The 6,275-nt window shown below is 44.3% G+C and overlaps 1 long non-coding RNA gene across 1 annotated transcript; it reads right to left on the bottom strand.

The window, feature by feature from the left end:
• Positions 1-2,665: 2,665 nt before the first annotated feature.
• On the bottom strand, positions 2,666-4,489 carry LOC103635069 (uncharacterized). The gene is made up of 3 exons (XR_002264368.1): positions 4,297-4,489; positions 3,141-4,016; positions 2,666-3,062 (listed from the first exon to the last, which is right to left on the bottom strand). It is a non-coding gene; the product is annotated as an uncharacterized lncRNA (long non-coding RNA).
• Between the last annotated feature and the right edge of the window lie 1,786 nt (positions 4,490-6,275).

The following is a 6,275-nucleotide window of genomic DNA, read 5'->3' as shown; positions in this document are numbered from 1 at the left end:
TCGGGCGGTTAGTCCCTTTCTTGAAGAGAACGGCTCCGATACCAATTGAGAGCACCTAGAGGGGGGGGTGAATAGGTGATCCTGTGAAAACTTAAACTTATAGCCACAAAAACTTGTTAAGTGTTATTAGCACAATGATTGCCAAGTGGCTAGAAAGGAGTCTCAACAAAACACAATACCACAAGAGATCAATCACAGAGATGACACAGTGGTTTATCCCGTGGTTCGGCCAAGACCAACGCTTGCCTACTCCACGTTGTGGCGTCCCAACGGACGAGGGTTGCAATCAACCCCTCTCAAGCGGTCCAAAGACCCACTTGAATACCACGGTGTTTTGCTTGCTTTTTCTCAATCCCGTTTGCGAGGAATCTCCACAACTTGGAGCCTCTCGCCCTTACAATTGAAGTTCACAAAGAAACACAGAGCAAGGGGGAATGAGCAACGCACACAAGACTTCAAAAGATCAGAGCAACAACACGCACACAAGTCGCAACAAGAGCTCGCAACACAACTCAAAGAGTTCACAACTCCACAAGAGCTCTATATGCTATCACAATGAAACGAATGCGCGAGATCGATGTCTTGGTGCTTAGAAATGTTGTAGGAATGCTTGGTGTGTTCCTCCATGTGCCTAGGGGTCCCTTTTATAGCCCCAAGGCAGCTAGGAGCCGTTGAGAACAAATCTGGAAGGCCATCCTTGCCTTCTGTCGTCGGGTGCACCGGACAGTCCGGTGCACACCGGACACTGTCCGGTGCCCGATTTCCTTCCTTAAACAGCGCAGTCGACCGTTGCAGATCTGGGAGCCGTTGGCGCACCGGACATGTCCGGTGCACACCGGACAGTCCGGTGCCCCCTTCCGACCGTTGGCCCGGCCACGTGTCGCGCGCAGATTCCGCGACCGATCGTTGGCCCGGCCGACCGTTGGCTCACCGGACAGTCCGGTGCACACCTGACAGTCCGGTGAATTTTAGCCGTACGTCGCTGGTGAATTCCCGAGAGCGGCCACTTCGCTCGAGCCAGCCTGCACCACCGGACACTGTCCGGTGCACCACCGGACAGTCCGGTGCCCCAGACCGAAACAGCCTCTTGGCTGTACACAGCCAACTCTTCTCTTTTCTTCTTCTTTCTGTTTCTAACACTTAGACAAGTATATTAGTACACAAAACCAATGTACTAAAGCTTAGAAACATACCTTTACTCATGATTTGCACTTTGTCCATCCATGGGCATAGATTCACATTTAATCACTTGTGTTGGCACTCAATCACCAAAATACTTAGAAATGGCCCAAGGGCACATTTCCCTTTCAGTTATCCCCAAATAGCCCAGCTTCTTCATCAAAACCAAATCCCCTGCTGTTACTGTGGATCTCCCAAACTCAATATGACTAGGCTTCGTCGGGCTCAGAATGTTGTTGTCTTCCTCACTTTCACTGTCACTTCCGTCTTCGGCCACAGTCTGTTCAGTTTCGGCAGTAGCACCTTCGGTAGTAGTTTCTTCTGGTACAACCAAACCTGATCGTCTCATCACCTCTGATATCGGTGTTGTCTCAGTTACTTCGGTTTCGTCTCCCTCCTAGGACACCCTAGTAGTGGATCTTACTCTGGCCATTTGAGTTTTCAGTCTCCTTAAGACGAAGCTGATCGAGCGACGAAGCACTTGTTCGAAAGCGTAATGCAGAAAGCTTTGGCTCTGATTAAAATTTTCAATAGCGCAACAGTGTGATGGCAATGAATGCTTTGATAACTTCTCACCAACATGTCTGTTTATATAGTGCTGCAGGTGAATAAGGCAAACCGCCAGAACGTGTACACTGGCTGAACGGTGGACCTACTAGCGCTCGGAATATTTTAATCGTTTTTTAATAACAAGCTCAGGGAAGGTGTTTTCGGACCTTCGGCATTCCGAAGCCGTTGTGTTTTTCGCAGACTGAGCTCGTTACGAAAAAACGATCTAGCACCGCGAAGGGCTACTGTTGGGGGTCTTCTTCTCCGCCGAAGGTCCTCAAGACATAAACACCTTCAGCAAAGTGCCACAAGAAGTTCGCCCTCCTTATGCCGAAGGTTCTTAAGACAAAGACCTCGAGAAGGAGCAACAATGCAGAACGCCGAAGCTACCAATCAAGCAAAGAAGGAAAAGACTAGATAGATCTTGTTAGTTTAAGTTGTTTATAAACAAATGCTCGAGGGCATGAATGTAATTTTTCCCGGACTGTGTCCCGTGCCTATAAATAGATGAACAGTAGCACCATACTGTTCAAGTTGAATGTTAACCTCTCTCTCGCGTCTTCACCTTCAAGCAAGCCGAAGGTATCAATGTAATGTTAATACTGTCTATATTCATACATGTTTTATGGAAGGCAAATATGTATGAATTAATGAAATGCAATTATTGTCCTCATCCTTTTACATTTCCTTTCACATATTGAATGAGGAAGGTAATTCCTTCTTGACCTTTGTCTCATGAGCGTTATTCCCATGTGAGGATAAAGCTTCGGAAGATGAAGGTTCATAATAATTGGCAATCGTGTTGCTTTGTTCTTGATCTACAACATTCAAGAACAAGTGACCAACATACTTAAACCTCATATTTTGTAGTTTTACCCAAAGTTGCACTTTTTGGTCTTTCAATCCAACATATTTGGACTTGTCATCTCCAATTTGCTTAATATAAACATGTTCTCATGCTCATATGAAGAAGGTTAGTTTAAAGTGATGTGTTGGACAGTTAATCATCAAAACAACTTAGAAATGGTCCAAAGGCACATTTCCCTTTCACTTAGTTACCTCTACTATCTCCTCACTCATTTTCTTAGGCTCTAAGTCCTTGATTATTTTATCTATAGAAGCCATCGCAGCAACTTCGGCATTTTTACTTACTTTAGCGTTTTTGTCTGTATCTAGGTCCTTTTCTTCTCTTTTGCCAGAGGTGGCCTTATAAACAGGCCTCATTATTGTTTTATCCGACGCTTTTTCTGTGGGGCATCTTCGGTCTGTGTTTTTTTTGACTCTTCTACAATCACATTAGACAAAGCTTTAGCCATTTCTTCAACATTTTTGCCCTACATCGTCAGCAACAGACTAGTCAGGTCTAATTCCAAGAAACTCAATGCAGAAAAAGGTACGGGTCACGTCATTACCTCTTGTATTTCTGTAGCCCCAAGAGACGAAGCCAACAGGGTCTCAGTATTCTTCTTCATTAACTCCGAAGATTTCTTGCTAGCGCGATCAGGTTTTGCCACTCTTTGTTTTTTTGAAGGGGGGAATTTTGTTCCCGGGTGAGACGAGTTCCCTTTGTCAGTCCTTTTTTGCCATTAGGACAGTAGCCACTGTTAGCCAAGCGTCCTTCGGTCAGTTCTAGACAGGCATAGATAAGATCACGGCAACATTCATGTTAACTAGAACTCATGCTGGTCCAGTGCAAGACAACCACTAATGGCTTGTGTGAATAGAAATTCAAGCAATCACATCCAACATAAAATGAAAAACTGGGCTCTTCAAAAATTATGTATTTTCTGTACCTTCCAATAGGATGGGTTGTTCCTTTCTCCATGGCCACAGCAACAGTTAGTGCCTCACTTTCACAGTTATGAAAAACAATAGACTGACAAGATGAAAGAGCATCCAAGACATTATCCAGTATACTACCCAGAAATGGAGCAGCTAGTAAGAGAAAAAGGTTATTCAAAAAGTGACAAGCTTGCTATGCTGCTATCTCCAAAATAAAGAGCTACAACAACTGAAAATTCAAATAGTACCTTACTTCATCAGCTAGGCAAAGTAGTAACACAATATATTAAAATAGAACGAACTATCCAGTTAAAAGCTGACAATATGTCCAGATGCTCTAACTAATAATACTCGTAGCCTGAACCTGAACAATACTCATGGCCTGAACCACTTGCTGCTTTACGAGTAATCATGCCAGAGCACAACTCACAAGTGGCATCTCTGTTCCTGTGACGTGAGCAGTCCCCATTTTTGGTTGTGCAGGTTAGCTAAAGAAGTTGGCGACCCTGCAAAACAAGCAGAATCCACAGCGAGGTGGGCAACCACAGTGACAAATTTCAGAGAAAACAGACTGCCAACTGACCAGTTCACAAGTTTTATTTCAGAGAACAAACACTCTATTGACAAAAAGGAGACATCCAGATCAGTTCATACGCAGGAAAAAAAACTGAGACATATGCACAAGTATATCAGTAACACAGGGCTAACATATTTAGTTTTTTCCCCAATAAACAAAATTATGAATCTGAATTAAGTTATAGTGCTTCTATTCTGCACGATGCTTACAGGTTCTAGCAGATGCTTGCTCCAGGGACCTTCACGCCGCCGTAGCTTTTGCTCGTCACGCTGCCGCTGTCGAAGCCCTTCAAGCCGAGGCCGCTGTTGCAGCCCTTCAAGCAGACGTTGCTGTTGTCACCCTTCACGTCGCCGCAGCTGCTGACCTTCACACCACCGTCCCTGCTATCATTCACGCCGTCGCTGTAGCAGCCCTACACGAACCCGCCGTTGATGCCGCCGCCGTAACCGCCCTTAATGTTGTTACAACTACCGTCTGTTGAGGACTTCGTCTTCCGAAGACCTCAAAAACATGACTAACTATTTGTTATCACTATATTATTAAATATTACAGGAGCTTTGTAATGAGAATAGCTTGGGCGCAGAATGACGGAAGCATAACGAAATAAGCTTCAACACAACGACGCAGGAAGATGTCACAAAGATAAGATGTTATTCAAGTTGTTAGAAGCAAATGACAATGTTATCCCCGTGACATTTGTAAAACTTGTATGTAATCCTTAAGGGTATGAATGTAATATCGTACGAAGTCGTACGATTGCCTATAAAAAGCTGAACAGTACCTCCGTACTATTCACGCTGGATTGATATTGCTTTCACGCTTTTGCCTTTGAACAAACCGAAGATACAAATGTAATATGCATTATGTATTAGTTTATTGATATATGATATGAATTCTAATACTGTTTAACATTTGATGTAAAGTGAATAAATGATGCAATATAATATCTGTAATAATGCTTTTTATATTTGTGATCGATGAAGACCTGTTCTTCATGACCTTCGTCCGAAACTCATTATACCCAAAGGGAGATAATGCTTCGAAGGACGAAGATCTCTAATGTTTAACAATTGTGTTGTCTTATTTTTGGTTCACAACAATAAAAAACAAGTGACCAACATAGGCACCCACCTCTGGTGAACTCGGACGACCACCTTTGTTAAGAGAACTCTACAACCACCTTCGTCATGCCGTTGAAGAAGACAACGACGCCAGGGGCTGTCCTTGCTCCTCTAGACACCAATCAAGATGGGTTCCTTCTAAGGGAGGCCCGAAGCCAGAAGAGCAAGGCTACTAGCCCAACACCACAGGACGAAGAGTTGGATCAAGAGATCAGGGATCTAAAAGCTATTCATCAACAAGTGGAGAGAAAAAGGGAGAAGATGCTTCGACTGGTTGAACTCCAGAAAAAGATTGACGAAGCAACTGAAGAAATGCGACACATCACACTGGACACTGAGCAAGAGCATAAGCCACAACAGAGAGACATTCGTCAAGAAGGCCCCAGCCATGATGACATATGGTATGACGACTTTCACCATGATAGCATTGCTTTTGATGATGCTTCCCCTCTAGCTACAGAGTTGCAGGCTACCCAATGGCCGCCTTCATACAAGCCACCCCATCTTCCCATGTATAACGGTCACTCGGACCCGAAGCAGTTTCTCATAAGCTACGAAACAACCATATCATCATATGGTGGCAACACCGTTGTCATGGCAAAATCCTTCGTCATGGCAGTCAGAAGTGTTGCTCAAACTTGGTACTCTTCTCTTAGGCCAGGAACAATTACATCATGGTAGAAGTTGAAGGACATGTTGATCACTAGCTTTCAGGGGTTTCAGACGAAGCCAGTGACCACTCAAGCCTTATTCTACTGCACATAAGACCACGAGGAGTATCTGCAAGCATACGTCCGAAGGTTTTTGCATCGCATAGCTCAGGCGCCAACAGTGCCAAATGAGATTGTCATTGAAGTCATGATCAAGGAACTTCGTCCAGGCCCAACAACATAATATTTCTTCAGAAAGCCCCCCAAACCCTGGAAAAGCTTCTCTAGAAGATGGATGAGTACATCAGAGCCAACAACGATTTCCGGCAAAGAAGGGAGGAAGCTTACAAATATTATGAGATGACTAGGGGCTTCAGAGGAAGACTACACCCAAGGCATGTCAGAACAATACACAAT

The sequence above is a fragment of the Zea mays genome, chromosome 8 (genome assembly GCF_902167145.1).
Source record: "Zea mays cultivar B73 chromosome 8, Zm-B73-REFERENCE-NAM-5.0, whole genome shotgun sequence".
NCBI classification, from domain to species: domain Eukaryota; kingdom Viridiplantae; phylum Streptophyta; class Magnoliopsida; order Poales; family Poaceae; genus Zea; species Zea mays.
The sequence above is the reverse complement of the archived record's forward strand: the minus strand, read 5'-3'. Positions and strand labels throughout refer to the sequence as shown.